This window comes from Bos indicus x Bos taurus, chromosome 23 (genome assembly GCF_003369695.1).
Source record: "Bos indicus x Bos taurus breed Angus x Brahman F1 hybrid chromosome 23, Bos_hybrid_MaternalHap_v2.0, whole genome shotgun sequence".
NCBI classification, from domain to species: domain Eukaryota; kingdom Metazoa; phylum Chordata; class Mammalia; order Artiodactyla; family Bovidae; genus Bos; species Bos indicus x Bos taurus.
In genome coordinates this window covers 2,123,397-2,145,620 of record NC_040098.1, presented here as the reverse complement: position 1 = coordinate 2,145,620, position 22,224 = coordinate 2,123,397, and positions in this window count along the sequence as shown.

Below are 22,224 nucleotides of genomic sequence, written 5' to 3'. Positions count from 1 at the left end.
TCTCTTTAAGAAAATTAGAGATACCAAGGGAAAATTTTATGCAAATATGGCTCACTAAAGGACAGAAATGTTATGGACCTAACAGAAGCAGAACACATTAAAAAGAGGTGGCAAGAATACACAGAAGAACGATTCGAAAAATATCTTCATGGCCCAGATAACCATGACAGTGTGATCACTCACCTAGAGCCAGACATCCTGGAATGCGAAGGCAAGTGGGCCTTAGGAAGCATCACTATGAACAAAGCTAGTGGAGGGGATGGAATTCCAGCTGAACTATTTCAAATCCTGGAATATGATGCTGTGAAAGTGCTGCACTCAATATGCCAGCAAATCTGGGAAACTCAGCAGTGGCCACAGAACTGGAAAAGGTCAGTTGTAATTCCAATCCCAAAGAAAGGTAATGCCCAAGAGTGTTCAAACTACCGTACAATTGTTCTCATCTCACACACTAGCAAAGTAATGCTTCAAACTCTCCAAGCCAGGCTTCAACAGTATGTGTACCGAGAGCTTTCACATGTTCAATCTCAATTTAGAAAGGCAGAAGAACCAGAGATCGGAATGTCAACATCCACTGGTTTATCAAAATGCAAGACAGTCTCAGAAAAACATCTATATTGCTTTATTAACTACACCAAAGCCTTTGACTCTGTGGATTACAACAAACTGTGGAAAGTTCTTAAAGAGATGGGGATACCAAACCACCTGACCCACCTCCTAAGAAATCTGTATTCAGGTAAAGAAGCAACAGTTAGAACTTGATGTGGAACAGCAGACTGGTTCCAAATTGGGAAACGATTTCCAAAAAGGAATAATATCAAGGCTATATATTGTCACACTGCTTATTGAACTTACATGCAGAGTACATCATGTGAAATGCCAGGCTAAATGAAGCACAGGCTGGAATCAAGATTTCTGGGAGAAATATCAATAACCTCAGATATGCAGATGACAATACCCTTGTGGCAGAAAGCAAAGAAGAACTAAAGGGCTTCTTGATGAAAGTGAAAGAGGAGAGTGAAGAGGGTGGCTTAAAACTCAATATTCAGAAAATGAAGATAATGGCATCCAGTCCCATCACTTGATGGCAAATAGATGGGGAAATAATGGAAACAGTGAAAGACTCTTTTTTGGGGGGCTCCAAAATCACTGCAGATGGTGACTGCAGCCATGAAATTAAAAGAAACTTGCTCCTTGGAAGAAACACTATGACTAACCTAGACAGCATATTAAAAAGCAGAGACATTACTTTACCAACAAGGGTCCATCTAGTCAAAGCTATGGTTTTTCCAGTAGTCATGTATGGATGTGAGAGTTGGACTGTAAAGATAGCCAAGGGCCAAAGAATTGATGCTTTTGAAAACTGTGGTGTTGGAGAAGACGCTTGTGACCCTTGGACTGCAAGAAAATCCAACCAGTCATTCCAAAGGAAATAAGTACTGAGTATTCATTGGAAGGACATGCTGAAGCTGAAACTCCAGTACTTTGGCCACCTAATGGGAAGAGCCAACTCTTTGGAAAAGACCCTGATGCTGGTAAAGATTGAAAGCAGGAGGAGAAGGGGATGACAGAGGATGAGATGGTTGGATGGCATCACTAATGTGATGGACATAAGTTTGAGTAGGCTCCAGGAGTTGGTGATGGATAGGGAAACCTGGCGTGCTGGTGTCCACAGGGTCACAAAGAGTCAGACACGATTGAAAAACTGAACTGAACTGAGCCTCTTTACAGGAAAAGTTTGTCAACCCTACTATAGTGTGTGTGTGTGTATATATATATATATACACACACACATATATATTAATATATATATGTAAATATATATATATATATATTATACAGTTACAAATATGTAAGTATTTTTTCTATCTATGATTTAAGCGCAAATATTTTGTGGTGCTTGACAATCTGACCTCTAGCACCAGCTAGCCAAATTTTACTGCCTAGCTGCCTATAGACTGCCTAAGCTCTGTGATGTTCAGATTTCCTTTCTATAGGTGGTGAATATAATAACACTTAATTCCAAGAGATTTTATGAGGATTTTCCTAGTTAATACACATTAGTTACTTAGATCAGTGACTGGGAATATTGTCCAATATTGTTGTTGTTCAGTCACTCAATTGTGTCTGACTCTTTGCTACCCCCAATAACTGTTAAATAATATCATTGTCACCACGACCATCATCTTTACTAAGAGTACGATATTATCAAGAATAGGTCAATTAAAATTTTAAACGTTAGATATCTAAGAAAACTTATTATAGTGATGATGATGGGGAAAAACATAAAATTAAGATAATATTTTTCATTTTTGAATATAATTATCAATTTAAAATTTACTATATTTTATTTTTGGCTTTGGTAGCTCAGTGGTTGGAGAAGGCAATGGCACCCCACTCCAGTACTCTTGCCTGGAAAATCCCATGGATGGAGGAACCTGGTAGACTGCAGTCCATGGGGTCGTGAAGAGTCAGACATGAGCAACTTCCCTTTCACTTTTCACTTTCCTGCATTGGAGAAGGAAATGGCAACCCACTCCAGTGTTCTTGCCAGGAGAATCCCAGGGATGGGGGAGCCTGGTGGGCTGCCATCTATGGGGTCACACAGAGTTGGACACGATTGAAGTGACTTAGCAGCAGTAGCAGCAGCAGCTCAGTGGTAAAGAATCTGCCTGCCAATTCAGGAGACATGAGATGGATCCCTGGGTCAGGAAGATCCTCTGGAGAAGCAAATGGCAACTCACTCCAGTATTCTCGCCTGGGAAATCCCATGGGCAGAGGAGTCTGGAGAGCTACAGTTCATAGGGTCACAAAAGAATCAGACACGACTTGGTGATTAAACAACAAAAACTATATTTTAGTTATTTATGTGTATACTTTTTATTTCCTATTAGATTTTATGTTCTTTAATTACTGAAAAATTTGTAACTCCCAAAGTTCAGAAGTTCAAAACACACAGGTAGTGGTTATTCAGTATTTATTGGCTGACCAACAAATAAATGAATAAAGTAATTTTCACCATTTATAACAGAACATTGGAAGTGAAACATAATTCATGTTTAACAGAAAGTTAATTGGAGTAACTAGCTATTCATAAATAAGCATCTTTCTCGGTAATTTACATCCCTAAGTTGAAAAGTATCTTCTAATCAGTACAGTTTCTTATTTTGCTACTAATTTGATAAAGCAAATAAATTCAATAAATTTCCAAAATAGGCTTTAAACTATTTTGTTAAAATTTTCTCTAAAGGATAAGAAAAGTTCATTTTCCTCTTTTTCTAGCAAAATAAAACAGATGTCTTTCTGCTCTTCATTTTGGTGATTTGTGCTCAAAGTTCACGGAAGAGATATTTCCATAAGATATCCTGTATTAATAGAAGATAGTAGCTAGTTGATTCATAGACTAACTTATATGAAATTAATTTTCTGCAATAGAGATTTAATCTGGATTTGTTGCTCATTTGGGAACACAAGGTGCCATTCTTGTTTGCATGGTAAGAGTGTATTCATATTGACCTGCAATAATCAATACCATGGTGACATTTGTATTCACTTTTTTGTATTAAAAAAACTCATTTTGAAATAATATTTTGAGAAAACTGGAAGGCATTGAGGTGAATGTATCTTTGAGTATAATGTTTAATACTAGTGAAAAATGTAAGAGACTTATGTTTATAATCTCAGAAATATTTTGTGTAGTGAAATGAGAGATATTTTCAAAATTCTGATATTTACTCATTGATGGGAAAAATAAAGTAGCATATATTTCTTACACAGACACTGAGAGTGTATGGAAACAACTGCTGTAAAGACCAAAAAGTATTCAGTTGTGACAAGTTGAATTCATTATTTGAAATACAAAGTAAATGAAAGAAACATAAGAGAGATCTCTTTGAACATTTAAAATTATAAAATGACATCAATGCATAGAAATATAATGAGCCAAAAATTAAACTAAAGAAACATGAGTGTCAGTTAGAGCATATTGGTCATGGTCATTGAGAACTTTGTATTTTTATTTAATTCTGTAAGAAGATTTAAAATATTTCAGTAAAATGCCTTTAATTAAAAAATGATATCTGTAAGGTCACTGCTGTGTTTTATTAATAAGAATAAAGGATTGAAGGAACAATCATTAGTGAAATCCTAGTAGAATCATAAGTTAAACTATCTATTCTTACTAACTATCTTTCCAATATTTTGGTTTCCAACTAATTTAAGATAGTAAATATCCTCATGTATATAGTGCATTTTGCATGTATATAAGCATATAGAATGCACATATATATACATATGAATGTGTCTTGCATAAATAAGCATTACTTTGAAGTATGAGGTGCTGTAAGCTTTAAGTATAAGTTTATATTAATATTATGTGACTACGTCTGGAATGTTCATTCCATTTGTATATCAGGCCTATGGATTTTAGAATTGTTCTAATATCTCCATTTTTGCAGTTATGCTCTGAAGGGCATCTCCATAGCTCCATCTGTTCTCTCTTTGCATATCTGATCTTTGATCATCTACAAGCAGCCTTTACCCACCCCCATTCACTATTCTAATCTCTGAGCCTTATCCAGAACCTCTTGGCTTCTGTCCCTAGAAATTATATTTCCCTGAGCATCATGCGGGGAGAAGGCAATGGCACCCCACTCCAGTACTCTTGCTTGGAAAATCCCATGGATGGAGGAGCCTGTTAGGCTGCAATCCATGGGGTCGCTAAGAGTCGGACACACTAAGCGATTTCACTTTCACTTTTCACTTTCATGCATTGGAGAAGGAAATGGCAGCCCACTCCAGTGTTCTTGCCTGGAGAATCCCAGGGACGGGGGAGCCTGGTGGGCTGCCGTCTATGGGGTCGCACAGAGTCGGACACGACTGAAGTGACTTAGCATAGCATAGCACATGAGCATCATGCGTGTGAATGCATGTGTGTGTGTGGGGTGTGTGTGTGTGTGAGAGAGAGAGAGAGATCCTGAGCTCCTGAGCCCTTCTTACCTCATCATAAAATAATCTTCTTTGACTCTAGAAGAATCTGCTATTTTCTTAATAATCTTTGTCTCTACTTGAGTTATTACATTGTTCACAATGTCTTTCAGCTCAGTTCAATTCAGTCACTCAGTTATATCTGACTCTTTCCAACCCCATGGACTGAAGCACACCAGGGTTTCCTGTCCATCACCAGCTCCCAGAGTGTACTCAAACCCATGTCCATTGAGTTGATGATGCCATCCAACCAGCTCATCCTCTGTCGTCCCCTTCTCCTCCCGCCTTCAATCTTTACCAGCATCAGATTCTTTTCCAATGAGTCAGTTCTTCGCATCAGGTGGTCAATATATTGGAGTTTCAGCTTCAGTATCAGTCCTTCCAGTGAAAACCCATAACTGATTTACTTTAGGATGTACTGGTTGGATCACCTTGAAGTCCAAGGGACTCTCAAGAGTCTTCTCCAAAGCCACAGTTCAAAAGCATAAATTCTTTGGTGCTCAGCTTTCTTTATGGCCCAACTCTCACATCCATACATGACTACTTGAAAAACCACAGCTTTAAAAAAAAAAAAGAAAAGAAAAACCACAGCTTTGACTAGACGGACCTCTGTTGGCAAAATAATGTCTCTGCTTGTTAATATGCTGTCTCAGTTCAGTTCAGCCTTGTCCGACTGTTTGCGACCCCATGAATTGCAGCACGCCAGGCCTCCCTGTCCATCACCAACACACAGAGTTCACTCAAACTCACGTCCATTGAGTCAGTGATGCCATCCAGCCATCCCATCCTCTGTCGTCCCCTTCTCCTCCTGCCCCCAATCCCTCCAAGCATCAGACTCTTTTCCAGTGAATCAACTCTTTGCATGAGGTGGCCAAAGTACTGGAGTTTCAGCTATAGCCTTCTTCACAGTCCAACTCTCACATCCATACATGACCACAAGAAAAACCATAGTCTTGACTAGATGGAGCTTTGTTGGCAAAGTAATGTCTCTGCTTTTGAATATGCTGTCTAGGTTGGTCATAACTTTCCTTCCAAGGAGTTAATTTCATGGTTGGAACCACCATCTGCAGTGATTTTGGAGCCCCCCGAAATAAAGTTAGCCACTGTTTCCACCGTTTCCCCACCTATTTGTCATGAAGTGGTGGGACCAGATGCCATGATCTTAGTTTTCTGAATGTTGAACTTTAAGCCAACATTTTCTCTCTCCTCATTCACGTTCATCAAGAGGCTCTTTAGTTCTTCACATTCTGCCATAAGGGTGGTGTCATCTGCATATCTGAGGTTATTGATATTTCTCCTGGCAATCTTGATTCCAGCTTGTGCTTCGTCCAGCCCAGTGTGTCTCATGATGTACTCTGCATACAAGCTAAAAAAGCAGGGTGACAATATATAGCCTTGATATTTTTCCTTTTTGGAAATTCTTTTCCTTTTGGAATCTTTTTCCTATTTGGAACCAGTCTGATGCTCCATGTCCAGTTCTAACTTGTTACTCCCTGACTTGCATACAGATTTCTCAAGAAGCAGGTCAGGTGGTCTGGTATTCCCATCTCTTTCAGAATTTTTCCACAGTTTATTGTAATCCACACATTCAAAGGCTATGGCATAATCAATAAAGCAGAAATAAATGTTTTTTCTGAAACTCTCTTGCTTTTTCAATGATTCAAATGATGTTGACATTTTTTAATTTATTTATTTTAATTAGAGGCTAATTACTTTACAATATTGTATTGGTTTTGCCATACATCAACATGAATCCGCCACGGGTATACATGTGTTCCCCATCCTGAGCCCCTCCCCCACCTCCCTCCCCATACCATCCTTCTGGGTCATTCCAGTGCACCAGACCCAAGCATTCTGTATCTTGCATCAAACCTGGACTGGCAAATCGTTTCTTATATGATATTATATATGTTTCAATGCCATTCTCCCAAATCATCCCCACCTCTCTCCCACAGAGTCCAAAGGACTGTTCTGTACATCTGTGTCTCTTTTGCTGTCTTGCATACGGGGTTATCGTTACCATCTTTCTAAATTCCATATATATGCGTTAGTATACTGTATTGGTGTTTTTCTTTCTGGCTTACTTCACTCTGTATAATCGGCTCCAGTTTTGACTACCTCATTAGAACTGATTCAAATGTATTCTTTTTAATGGCTGAGTAATACTCCATTGTGTATATGTACCACAGCTTTCTTATCCATTCATCTGCTGATCGAGATCTAGGTTTCTTCCATGTCCTGGCTATTATAAACAGTGCTGTGATGAACATTGAGGTACATGTGTCTCTTTCAATTCTGGTTTCCTCAGTGTGTATGCCCAGCACTGGGATTGCTGGGTCGTATGGCAGTTCTATTTCCAGTTTTTTAAGGAATCTCCACACTGTTCTCCATAGTGGCTGTACTAGTTTGCATTCCCACCAACAGTGTAAGAGGGTTCCCTTTTTTCCACACCCTCTCCAGCATTTATTGCTTGTAGACTTCGATCACAGCCATTCTGACTGGTGTGAAATGGTACCTCATTGTGGTTTTGATTTGCATTTCTCTGATAATGAGTGATGTTGAGCATCTTTTCATGTGTTTGTTAGTCATCTGTATGTATTCTTTGGAGAATTGTCTATTTAGTTCTTTGGCCCATTTTTTGATTGGGTCATTTATTTCTCTGGAATTGAGCTGTAGGAGTTGTTTGTATATTTTTGAGATTAGTTGTTTGTCAGTTGCTTCATTTGCTATTATTTTTCTCCCATTCTGAAGGCTGTATTTTCACCTCGCTTATAGTTTCTTTTGCTGTGCAGAAGCTTTTAATTTTAATTAGATCCCATTTGTTTATTTTTGCTTTTATTTCCAATATTCTGGAAGGTGGATCATAGAGGATCCTGCTGTGATGTATGTCAGAGAGTGTTTGCCTATGTTCTCCTCTAGGAGTTTAATAGTTTCTGGTCTTAAGTTTAGATCTTTATCCATTTTGAGTTTATTCATTTATTTTTTTTGGATGGTGTTAGAAAGTGTTCTATTTTCATTCTTGTACAATTTGTTGACCAGTTTCCCCAGCACCCCTTGTTAAAGAGATTGTCTTTTCTCCATTGTATATTCTTGCCTCCTTTGTCAAAGATAAGGTGTCCATAGGTGCATGGGTTTATCTCTGGGCTGTCTATTTTGTTCCATTGATCTATATTTCTGTCTTTGTGCCAGTACCATACTGTCTTGATGACTGTGGCTTTGTAGTAGAGCCTGAAGTCAGGCAGGTTGATTCCTCCAGTTGCATTCTTCTTTCTCTTTAGATTGCTTTGGCTATTCAAGGCTTTTTGTATTTCCATACAAATTGTGAAATTATTTGTTCTAGCTGTGTGAAAAACACCGTTGGTAGCTTGATAGGGATGGCATTGAATGTATAAATTGCTTTGGATAATGTAATCATTTTCACTATATTGATTCTTCTGATCCATGAACATGGTATGTTTCTCCATCTATTAGTGTCCTCTTTGATTTCTTTCACCAGTGTTTTATAGTTTTCTATATATAGGTCTTTAGTTTCTTTAGGTAGATATATTCCTAAGTATTTTATTCTTTTCATTGCAATGGTGAATGGGATTGTTTCCTTAATTTCTCTTTCTATTTTCTCATTATTAGTGTATAGGAATGCAAGGTATTTCTGTGTGTTGGTTTTATATCCTGCAACTTTACTATATTCATTGATTAGCTGTAGTAATTTTCTCATGGAGTCTTTAGGGTTTTCTATGTAGAGGATTATGTCATCTGCAAACAGTGAGAGTTTTACTTCTTCTTTTCCAATTTGGATTCCTTTTATTTCTTTTTCTGCTCTGATTGCTGTGCCCCAAACTTCCAAAACTATGTTGAATAGTAGTGGTGAAAGTGGGCACCCTTGTCTTGTTCCTGACTTTAGGGGAAATGCTTTCAATTTTTCACCATTGAAGATAATGTTTATGTGGGTTTGTCATGTATAACTTTTATTATGTTGAGGTATGTTCCTTCTATTCCTGCTTTCTGGAGAGTTTTTTTTTTTTTTTTAATCATAAATGGATGTTGAATTTTGTCAAAGGCTTTCTATGCATCTATTAAGATAATCATATGTCTTTTATTTATCAATTTGTTGATGTGGTGTATTACATTGATTGATTTGTGGATATTGAAGAATCCTTGCATCCCTGGGATAAAGCCCACTTGGTCATAGTGTATGATCTTTTTAATGTTTTGTTGGATTCTGATTGCTAGAATTTTGTTAAGGATTTTTTCATCTATGTTCATCAGTGATACTGGCCTGTAGTTTTCTTTTTTTGTGGCATCTTTGTCAGGTTTTGGTATTAGGACATTTCACCCCAAAACAATGAATTTCACCTTTTTCTCAAGCTCACACGGAAACTTCTCCAGGATAGATCACATTCTTGGCCATAAATCTAGCCTTGGTAAATTCAAAAAAATTTAAATCATTCCAAGCATCTTTGCTGACCACAATGCAGTAAGATTAGATCTCAATTACAGGAGAAGAACTATTAAAAATTCCAACATATGGAGGCTGAGCAACATGCTGCTGAATAACCAACAAATCACAGAAGAAATCAAAAAGAAATCAAAATTTGCATAGAAAGGAATGAAAATGAAAAAACAACAGCCCAAAACCTATGGGACACTGTAAAAGCAGTGCTAAGGGGAAAGTTCATAACAGTACAGGCAGATCTCAAGAAACAAGAAAAAAGTCAAATAAATAACCTAACTCTACACCTAAAGCAACTAGAAAAGGAAGAAATGAAGAAGCCCAGGGTTAGTAGAAGGAAAGAAATCTTAAAAATTAGAGCAGAAATAAATGCAAAAGAAACAAAAGAGACCATAACAAAAATCAACAAAGCCAAAAGCTGGTTCTTTGAAAGGATAAATAAAATTGACAAAACATTAGCCAGACTCATCAAGAAACAAAGAGAGAAATATCAAATCAATAAAATTAGAAATGAAAATGGAGAGATCACAACAGACAACACAGAAATGCAAAGGATCATAAGAGACTACTATCAGCAATTATATGCCAGTAAAATGGACAACGTGGAAGAAATGGACAAATTCTTAGATAAGTACAACTTTCCAGAACGGAACCAGGAAGAAATAGAAAATCTTAACAGATCCATCACAAGCATGGAAATTGAAACTGTAATAAGAAATCTTCCAGCAAACAAAAGCCTAGGTCCAGACGGCTTCACAGCTGAATTCTACCAAAAATTTAGAGAACAGCTAACACCTATAATACTCAAACTCTTCCAGAAAATTGCAAAGGAAGGTAAACTCCCAAACTCATTCTATGAGGCCACCATCACCCTAATACCAAAATATGACAAAGATGCCACAAAAAAAGAAAACTGATGTTGGCATTTTGATCTCTGGTTCCTCTGCCTTTTCTAAATCCAGCTTAAATATCTGGAAGTTCATGGTTCATGGTTCATGTATTTCTGAAGCCTGGCTTGAAGAATTTTGAGGATTGCTTTACCAGTGTGTGAGATTAGTGCAACTGTGTGGTAGTTTGAGCATTCTTTGACATTGCCTTTCTTTGGTACTGAAATGAAAACTGACCTTTTCCAGTCATGTGGCCACTTTTGAGTTTTCCAAATTTCCTGGCCTATTGAGTGCAGCACTTTCACAGCATCTTCTTTCAGTATTTGAAATAGCTCAACTGGAATTCCCTCACCTCCACTAGCCTTGTTCATAGTGATGCTTTCTAAGGCCGACTTGACTTCACATTCCAGGATGTCTGGCTCTAGGTCACACCATCGTGATTATCTGGGTAATGAAGATCTTTTTTGTACAGTTCTTCTGTGTATTCTTGCCACCTCTTCTTAATATCTTCTTCTTCTGTTAGGTCCATACCATTTCTGTCCTTTATTGAGCCCATCTTTGTATGAAATGTACTTTTGATATCTCTAATTTTCTTGAAGAGATCTCTAGTCTTTCTCATTCTATTGTTTTCCTCTATTTATTTACATTTATCACTGAGGAAGGCTTTCTTATCTCTCCTGGCTATTTTTTGGAACTCTGCATTCAAATGGGTATATCTTTCCTTTTCTGTTTTACCTTTCACTTCTCTTATTTTCACTCTCTTATTTCCACTCTCTAATAATAATAATAAATAATAACAATGCAAAACTGTTCCAATGTTCCCATGATTGCCTGGAGATAGTTCTAAGCCCCTTACATGTATTAACTGACTCAAACCTAATAGAAACAAAGGTGTTTGATTTTCAGGAAAATGATTTGCTGTTCAAAATGCAGGAAAATAAAGTAATTATGGCTTTTAATGTACTTTTCTGACCCACGTTTCAATGAAATTTCTCTGTAAAGTTAATTATCTTTTCTCTTTAATCTAATTCAATAGTTTTAAAACATATAATTCCTGAGCTGCTTGAAAAATGTCATACTTGACCAGTTTCCTTCTGATATCATCTCCTTTTTTGTTTCTTTAATATTGCTTTGATTTAGCTGCTCCTATTTTCTTTTTATGCTCTTTCTCTTGTGCCCTACAGAAAGGCATTCTGGCATTTATGCTCCTACCCAAGGGGTTGACATAGACTCACCTCATGAATGTGTGCTCTATCTTCAGCCTACTTCTCATAGCTCAGAGCATCCTCAGACTCATCCTGTCTGCTCCGTTCCTTTCGTGTGCCTGTCTTTCAGCAGTTTTCCTCAGGTTTCCCAGAAAAGGGTAGTTAACTCAGGGAGCACCCTAGAAATTCAACAAGAGTTACCCTCTGGGAGCTCTTCCCTACCAATGGCTGTAGAGTTATTGGAACTAGAAGACAAAAGCTCTAGCCTCTGGCTTTTAGTAGAATTCTAGGACACAATTTTTATTTCGCTTGCAAGTCCTGGGGGATCTGAGTCCTATTATTTACAACAATGACCTTGATAATTCATCTTTATGTTGGCTTTTCCTTCTTCCCTACCCAACTTTTCCTGCTCTCTCTTGCTTGCTTTCTGGGATCATCTTCCAAATAAATGACCTTCATTAGTCTTTATCTTCTGCTCTCAAGAAAATGTAACTCTTAAGATAAGTAGACATATGTTTTATAAGGTATGGCACTTAGAAAATAAGGGAGGGGAGCTCTCTTCAAAGAAATGAACAAAAACAAAAAAGTTTAGTTTTACAATTTTTCACAAAGGGACCATGTGAAGATATTCATGGCCTTGGAACGGGTCTGTGCAAGTGAAGGGCTCAGAAGAACCACTAACTTCTTGGATATGCCTTCTGTCTTTGTCTATAACTTTTTTTCATGACACTCTCCTCCTCAGAGTTAGCTATTATTTCTGTGTGTATTTTATCTCCTTCTGAGCTAAAATCTACACACATAATGCCATGATAGACACCTTATCCTGATTATCATCTTGAGACTTCAAACATAATGTGCCCACACTATGCACAGTTTCTATTTGGTTCTTTTGTCCCAGATCTTAATATTTGGCCCCTCCCTCCTTATATGCAATTATTTTTTTACAATGTTATTTAAATGACTCATCCTATTTTTAGTCCTATCCTTACCAATGACGAATAAGTTCTTAATACCTCTTATTGGATTTTTAAGTATTCCTTAGGATATAATTAGGGTCACCAGTTACAATGTCCAATGCAGTCACCTCACTGCTTATACATAAAGTTTCTTCTCTGTGATTCTAATAATATTATTTACTTATATATCTTGTCTTCCCACTGCCTAAATTTTAGATATTAATTTCTGACTCTGTCATCTTTCTGTCTATGCAAAATTGAGTTGGCAGAAAAAGAAGGAAACCTCTCTGAGGCCAGAAACAATCAGAAAAGGTAAAACCAATAATGTTAAGTGTTTGACCCCACACTGTGTGATTGGTAAATAGAAGATGTAGAATTTAGCTGAGTCAGGTTGGCTTCAGAGATGTACCCTTCACCCTTACCCTACTACTTTCATTAAACACCATTAGAAGAGTATTAGTCATTTGGGAGTTATATCTGAAGAAATTATACAGCAAATAGGATACTGAGACAAAGGTACAGACATAAAGAGATAATCAACAGTCCTTTCATGACCTATCTAGCTGTATCTTTCTTTTAATTATCCTGATTGATATTTGTTGGGTTTTTGAATCAGAGAAGTCATACTTTAATTAATTCTGTTTAAGAGTTTAATGTGTATTTGGTGAAGTTAGTGGGGCTAAGTGTATTGGTACTTGATTCCATTTGGGGCCTGGTTGCAAGTGTAAGATGCATTGGTTGACTATGGGATGAAAGAAGAGGGGAGAAATACTATGTTGGAATTGGCCTGGGTTCTGGAAATTGTCCAGACAAAATACCTGAGCATTTTCCACAGATCAGAGGCCAGTGAGGAAAGAAAGATAACCTGAGGCCAGTTTCATCCTCTAAGAAAGTTTCCAGAAAAGGAAAAACAACCTAGGAAGGAGTGGGGTGAAATTAAGAAGGATCCAGGAAATGAATATCCTGCATTTCATTATGTGCAGTCAGAAATCACAAGCATGGGCCATAAAGAAGCTTTGAAAGTCATCTTTAAATACACACCAGACCCAGAGAACACAAATCCATCTTAGACACTTATCAGCTTGTGTTCGGTTCAGTTCAGTTCAGTCTCTCAGTTGTGTCTGACTCTTTGCGACCCCGTGAATTGCAGCACGCCAGGCCTCTCTGTCCATCACCAACTCCTGGAGTTCACTCAAACCCACGTCCATCGAGTCAGTGATGCCATCCAGCCATCTCATCCACTGCTGTCCCCTTCTCCTCCTGCCCCCAATCCTTCCCAGCATCAGAGTCTTTTCCAATGAGTCAACTCTTCGCATGAGGTGGCTAAAGTACTGGAGTTTCAGCTTTAGCATCATTCCTTCCAAAGAACGCCCAGGACTGATCTCCTTTAGAATGGACTGATTGGATCTCCTTGCAGTCCAAGAGACTCTCAAGAGTCTTCTCCAACACCACAGTTCAAAAGTATCAATTCTTTGGTGCTCAGCTTTCTTCACAGTCCAACTCTCACATCCATACACTTGTGTAATAACACTTAAATTGGCTCCTTCTTCCTGATGGGTCCTGATTTGAAATGCCAGTTAGTGGGATTAGAGGTAGAAGGAAAAGTGGGGAGCATTATCCATCCCCATCAAGGGACCAGCAGAGAAGTAACGGAGGGACAGAATGAACTTATCTCACTACTAAAATTAAATTTAAATTAGAGACGTGAAGTGAAATGAAGTGAAAATCGTTCAGTCATGTCCAACACTTTGTGACTCCATAGACTATACAGTCCATGGAATTCTCCAGGCCAGAATACTGGAGTGGGTAGCCTTTACCTTTTCCAGAGGATCTTCCCAATCCAGGGATCGGTCCCAGGTCTCCAGTATTGCAGGCGGATTCTTTACCACTGAGCCCCAAGGGAAGCCCTGAATTTAATATTAAGTTTAAGTATATTAAACTGGAAATCAATTTCTTATACAGTGTTGGCACATTGAATAAAATGAGCTCATAGGATTGATTTGTAAAAGGAACTTTGTTTTATATCAGCTTTTGTTGATATACTATGACATTCCTAGTAAATTGAAAACCCAGTAGTTATTCAAGACTCAGAATAGTCTCTCATTTTAAAAATTTGTTTTAAAACAAAGTGCCTTTTACAAATCAATCCTATGAGTTCATCTTATTCAACATACTAACACTGTATAAGAAATTGATTCCAAGTTTAATATATTTAGACTTAATATTAAAAACAGACTTGTTTTTAGGCAGTTTTTCAACTGCCTAATCAACTTATGTGGCTTCCCAAGTGGCATAGTGGTAGAAAATCCACCTGCCAATGCAGAAGACACAGGAGATATGGATTTGAACCCTGGGTAGGGAAGATCTCCTGAAGGAGGAAATAGCAACCCACTCCATTATTCTTGCCTGGAAAAATCCCATGACAGAGAAGCCTGGCAGGCTACAGTCCATACGATTGCAAGGAGTCAGAAATGACTGACTGAGCACAGAGAACAATCAACATATACAAGATATTTTCACCCTGTGGAAGGCAAATTTATTTTCTCTTCTGAAAATAAGTTTTTTTCTTTACTATGATTGTGCCAAATTTTGTCATGTGACTACATTAAAGGGCCAGTACCTTTAATCAGGAAAATATGTCAAATGCTAATTTGCTTAAAATTGAAATTTTGTAACTGGAAATTAGTAAAGAACTAACATGATGGATTATGACCAATTGGCATCAGCCCTAAAAGTGAAAATGAGGCCAGCTTCCAGGAAGTCAGATGGGCTAGTTTGGGGAACAAAAAATATATGAATCAAAACAGTGTTATTACATTAGGAGGATCAGGGAAACAAAAGCTATGAATACTCGACACTCTTCACCGTAAATTTTTGTTAAAATATTTTGGATCCTTTAAACTGCTCACTTATCCAATATCTATCTTGAGCCTAAATAGAGTTGACCCTTAGAGAGTGCAGAGCTAGGGCAGCTGACTCTGTGAGCCAAAAATCCATGTATGACTTAGAGTCAGTGTTCCATATACATGGTTCCCACATCTATTATGTTCTGCCACAGTAGCCACACGAGAAGCACAGGTAGGCTTCTCAAGTTCCCCTGTATTTGTTGTTAATTTCAGAGTACTTAACAGTGTTTTTAGTACAATTTATGCTCTGATCTTAGTTACTTTAAGCCACCATCAGGTCTGCTTCTCAAGTACAACTTCTTGCCATTTATCTCAAGTTGTTCTCTTCCATGTGCTGTTGTTTTGTTACAGTTGTTGTTCTTGCAGTTGTAGGATCCATTCTTTACGGAAAATGTGTTGTGTGTTATTACATAAAAACTAAGGAGATATTATTTAGATTATTGTTTTTCTCTTTAGATTTACCATATTCTTCACCTTAATTGTATTGATTTTTCATTCTTCATCCCTTGACTTTTGGTCATACCCATATAGATATAAGTATACACAATTGTGGTTCCTTCCTTATGATTGCCCATTTGTAACTCAAGCCAGCCACTTGCTGAACAACAGTGTGGGATGGTGTGGAGGGCAGACATTTGATGATGGTCATGATCACTAAGACACTAAGTTTTTTTTTTTTTTTTTTTTTGCCCACTAGGCTGTTTTCATTCAGCTGGTTGATATTACATGTAACAAAGCCCCTCAATTCACTGAGTGTTCATGTTATTATAACTGTTTTTCAACCATCTATTTTTGCAATTCATTTTGACAAACTCCTTCAGTAAGAAACTGTCTCAAATTTTAAAACCTAATGCTATTATAGTTACTTATTTGGTGCCACTGAATTTATAAAGTGCTGAACTGAGGCAAAACTCACATGTCTATGACCACCTAGATCTATGTCAGCCACTGGAAACACCTCTCAGGAGCCTGACATACACGATGAGGCCCATTTTAATCCCTTCTTGCCCCCTCATATCTGAGGAAGCACAGGTAAGCTTCTCGTGGCCCCCTGCATATTGGTGCTAATTTCAGAGTACTTGACAGCATTTTTAACACAATTTTTGCACTGAGGTTTTGATCTCTTTTCAGTTTCATTAAAGAAAAGTTTCTTTGTCTATGTTTAATTCGTCTAATTTTATTTGAGAGCAAAAGCAAAGAAAGTAAAAATATCCCCATATTGTCAAGTTTAGACCTGTATTTAAAATTACCTTTTAGTAATGGTTAAGATTTTTAATAACTTTTAAAAATAGTGATTTTTAAAAAATTAATATGATCATACTTTTACAAAATTTATTTTATTCTGTTGGAAATAAGTATGGATCAACCCACTTTCAGTCTCAATTCCTAAAAGTGATCATCTTCAAAGTGATTTTCTCTCTTATAGCACAGTAAAGTTCTCAAACCGAATACTATCTAGGGAGTTAGACTTAAAATTTGGCTTTTAAATCCCATTTTTTCTCTTCTTTAAATATATTTCCTTAAAGATGTATTTACTTGGCTGAAATATGACTGGAGATTTACAGCTAATTCATGCAGGAAAATGTGTAGTCCAGTTTTATAAATATTAAAGACAGTGATAATGAGACAAACAAAATACAGAGAGCACCTTGCATCTTATTAGTGCTCAGTGGTTCTTTTTTACCTTATGCTGTAGTTTAGATATCTTAGAGTTGCCATGGAAAAGAAGAAATAATTTTCCTTCGTGAAAGTGAATCCTAATATTTCTGTTTCTGCAAATTTATATGTTCCTTGTGTCCTCAGGATTTATGCTATGTTCCATTTTTTATGAATAGCTTATATTTTGAATCTCCATGTTTCATCTAAAAAATCTGTCACTTATAGCACTTTTTGTACACCCTCAATTTATAAATGTAGACCACCAAATAAAATTATTTGCCATTTAACTTAGATGATACATATTAGAGCCTTATTCTAGTATTCTTTACTATTGCTTCTGATAATTTTTTTTTCCTCAAGTATCATCCAAGAGGGATAAATTACTGAGTTGCCAAAAATTATTTCTTTATAATGTAGTCTTGATACATGGATTCTAAAGGTGAAGAAGACCCCAGTATGACCCTTGTTTAATGTCACTTTTACTCTTGCTATCATCTCTCAGAATATTGTAACCAAGGCTGCTTTCTTTTCTGTAAGAGAGAAAGTGTATTTGTTTTAGTTTTACAGGCTTGATCCCGCTTACAGCTCAGCTTCCTCCTTCACAAGAACCATCCCAGGTCAGATTACTAACATGCCAGCTTGATCTGCCTGTTGCTATGGTTTCCCAGCAGCAACTGGCTGGGCCCTGTTGCTTGAAATTATGCTTAGGCATGTCCTTATGGAATTGTATCTTTCTACAGTGATTTTGGTTGTTCTCAATTTTGCATAAAGCAGTAATCCATTTTTACACTAAATTTCTTCCACTGCAGCAGAATTGAATGTCCCAAAGATTTGGTTGGCATAGGATTTTTGAGAGCTTGTCTTGTTAATGGCAGATGCTAGCCTTGTGACACCCCTACTGCTCATGGACTTGAGCAAACCTCATGATCCCTGAGTCAGTTTAATGCAACATATTATTTACCTAATGTGTGTCTCAATGGTGACACAGCTCTTGGTTGTATCTAAGGCTTACCCTGCTTTCACTGGTGGAAGGACTGATATTTCACATCTGTGGAAATCTACACTTTATGGACAAATTACAAACACACACTTCAGCGACACTGGGTCCAGTGGCTCAGCCATGAGCATTTTACTCTCTTGGTTTCATATTTTGCCAGCTAACCTTTCTGGGAACATGTTGGCTTTATTCTACTGTCTATTTCTTGAATGACATGCTGCTTAATGATGTTATGCCAAAATAGTAACATTCAATAATCATTTTTAACTTTTTCATCTCCCCCAAATTCTTACACTGTGATGGAATGTCCCATTTTGATGGATTTCAGACTCATTATCATTTTAAATTTTGAATAACAATTTCTAAACATTCATTAAAGTAGGATTCTTTTAAAGAGAAGTACAGAATCAAAGGAAAGAGGAGAATTTTTATTAATTTAATCAGATCATTTAATTTTTTAAATTATTTTTTCTACACAAAGTTAATGTTTGCATTGTACTCTTGGCAATGGTGAAGAATAAGGGGGAAAAAAAGCAAGGACACAGAGGAGAAATAGAACAATTAACCATCATGTGAAGTTATATACTCACATTCTCTGCATATACACATTCAAATTGGAAATTTAAAAATAATTTGCTAAGATATTTTTCTTACTCTCAAGTATATCTATCTCCAATTAATGCTCAACCACTCCCCAGGGCTATCTTAGTATTAAATTTTACAGACTAGCTTTGGATATGAAGAGACAGAATTACGATTCTTGTGTTCTTTAGTTTGGCCATGATTAGGAAGTATAATTTTCCATTGGTTAATAAAAAACCTTGAAGGAGTAGTAGATTTTTTAAAAAAATTAATTTATTTAATTTTTCTGTTTCTCCATTGCTGCCTTGCAAATAAATTCTTCAGTACCATTTTTCTAGATTCCATATGTATATGTTAGTATTTGATATTTATCTTTGTCTTTCTGTCTTCATTCTGTATAATAGGCTTTAGGTTCATCCACCTCTTTAGAACTGACTAAATGTGTTCCTTTCTATGGCTGAGTAATATTCCATTGTGTATATATACCACGTTTGATATTGTCCCAGAGATCTCTGAGACTACACTCAGTTCTTTTCATTCTTTTTACTTTATTCTACTCTTCAGAAGTTATTTCCACCATTATATCTTCCAGCTCACTGATTCATTCTTCTGCTTCAGATATCCTGCTATTGATTCCTTCTAGAGTATTTTTAATTTCAGTAATTTTGTCTTTTGTCTCTGTATGTTTATTCTTTAATTCTCCCAGGTCTTTGTTAATTGATTCTTGCATTTTCTCCATTCTGTTTTCAAGGTTTTTGATAATTTTTATTCTTTTTCAGGTAATTTGCCTATTTCCTCTTCATTTATTTGGACTTCTATGTTTCTAGTTTGTTCCTTCATTTGTGTAGTATATCTCTGCCTTTTCATTACTTTTTTAAAACTTATTGTGTTTGAGGTCTCCTTTTCTCAGGCTTTGAGGTTGAATTCTTTCTTCCTTTTGGTTTCTGCCCTCCTATTGCTGTAGTGGTTTGTGTAAGCTTTGTATAGGGTGAGTTTTATGCTAAGTTTTTGTTTTTGTTTTTCCCCCTCTGATGGGTAAGGCTGAAAGAGTAGTAATCCTGCCTGCTGATGATTGGGCTTGTATTTTTGTTTTGCTTGTTGTTTAGATGAGGCGTCCTGCACAGAGTACTACTGGTGATTGGGTGATGGTGGGTCTTGTATTCAAGTGGTTTCCTTTGTGGGAGTTCTCACTATTTGATACTCCCTAGGGATAGTTCTCTGGTAGTCTACGGTCTTGGACTCATTCTCCCACTCCAAAAGCTCAGGGCTTGATCTCTAAAAGACATCTGGCAGTTTATGCTATTGATACTATGAAGTTGTTGGTTTTGCAGCATTCACTGTTCAAATTTGACTGCACTTAAGTGCGTTTTCTTACCTAAATCAACATCAGCCAAAAGATCCTAGGTCTCTCCAAGCCTGTGGATTTCTGGTTCGCAGTTTGAAATGCCCTAACACAGGCTTGTAGAGTTCAGTAGGTTAGGACCATTAATATTCGCGATTATGCCTTGTTTCTGGAAAGACTTCTGTGCAGTTCACGTAATGAAAACCAGGAACTGAACAACTGATATCACATCAAAAGGAATAACTTTCTTCTAACTAAATGTGTAAAGATTTATTATGGCCAGGAAGGATTGATGTGGTGGGTCCACAGGTGTCAGGGGTCGAGAATTCTAAGATATGTTAAAAGTCGGGAGGAAGCTTCTCACAGGTAGCCTTCCAGTCTGCACCTCCAACACTCCACGTCATATGGGAAGAAAATGTTGGAGTCCCTTTCCCACCTTAGCAGAAGACCAGAAGTCAGGAGTAATAGACTGTTGACATAAGCAATTTGAGAAAACACTGCACAAGCTAGACAGTTTATTTTGCTGAAGAACAGCTTAAAAAGTGTTTAACAAATATTCACTTTCATCTTAAACTTTAAGTTAAACGCATTCTGTATTGGGGAATCATAAATTTAAGCTTCCATCTAAATCTATTTGTTAATCATGGCAGAGTTAACTATGTAGAAATATTAATGGTAAAATAATACTAATATCAATACTAACAAGGAACGTTGAAATATTAGTATTACTATTGTCAGACATTCAGTTCAGTCGCTCATTCGTGTCTGACTCTTAATGACCCCATGAATTGCAGCATGCCAGGCCTCCCTGTCCATCACCAACTCCCAGAGTTCACTCAAATTCATGTCCATCGAGTCAGTGATGTCATCCAGCCATCTCATCCACAGTCGTCCCCTTCTCCTCCTGCCCCCAGTCCATCCCAGCATCAGTCTTTTCAATTGAGTCAACTTTTCACATGAGGTGGCCAAAGTACTGGAGTTTCAGCTTTAGCATCATTCCTTCCAAAGAACGCCCAGGACTGATCTCCTTTAGAATGGACTCATTGAATCTCCTTGCAGTCCAATGGACTCTCAAGAGTCTTCTCCAACACCACAGTTCAAAAGCATCAGTTCTTTGGTGCTCAGCTTTCTTCACAGTCCAACTTTCACACCCATACATGACCACTGGAAAAACCATAGCCTTGACTAGATGGACATTTGTTAGCAAAGTAATGTTTCTGCTTTTGAATTTGCTATCTAGGTTGGTCATAACTTTCCTTCCAAGGAGTAAGTGTCTTTTAATTTCATGGCTGCAGTCACCATCTGCAGTGATTTTGAAGTCCCCAAAAATAAAGTCCGACACTGTTTCCACTGTTTCCCCATCTATTTTCCATGAAGTGATGGGACCAGATGCCATGATCTTAGTTTTCTGAATGTTGAGCCTTAAGCCAACTTTTTCACTCTCCTCTTTCACTTTCATCAAGTCATTATTGATGTATAAACTTTAGAGGATGTTAGTTATAAGAAATCACACCTATTGGGGTATTTGTTGTATAAAACTATTTTTACTTATTAAAGCTTTAAACCATATTTCTATAAAAAGCACATTTTCACCACAACCTTGATGATAAATTAGCTCAATGCACTATACCAAACAAGTCTGTGTAAGAAAAACTGTACAGAATTTCTTCAGATGGAAACAGTGAAAGTTCTATTGTTCTATTTCTCTTTGTAGAATAGAATTACTAATAAAATATAAAAATAAAAAAAAGTGACCTTGCAAATGACAGATTTTCCATCTGCAATCATGTAGCATTTTGAGGATATTCAGCTGGAAAAGGGCACCACCAAGACCACTACCTGCTAGACTCAAAATCTCAACATCAGTATTTTTACTCTTGATGAATTCCTGAAAATAATTCTGATTTTACAATGTATGCATTTTGTGTTATTTTATACACACTCCCTTCATTTGCTGTGTTGAGGCTATGTGCTGTACAACAAAATTTGGAGTTAGAAGTATCAAACTGTAGGCTTATTCTGCCACTTGCTTCCTCTGGGGACTCAATTTTCTGGTTTTCTGTTATCTCTGAAATGAAGGATTTTGTAAGAATTAAATAGTGGACAATTTTGACAAAGATTGCAGAAACATGAATGTTAATTGTTAATTTAATAGTAGTTGAGGCTTATTTCATGGTTTCTGATAATAGTCTGAATTCTAAAGCTGAAACTGTTTTCTGCAAAACAGAAGACCGTATGTACTTTACTCTAGATA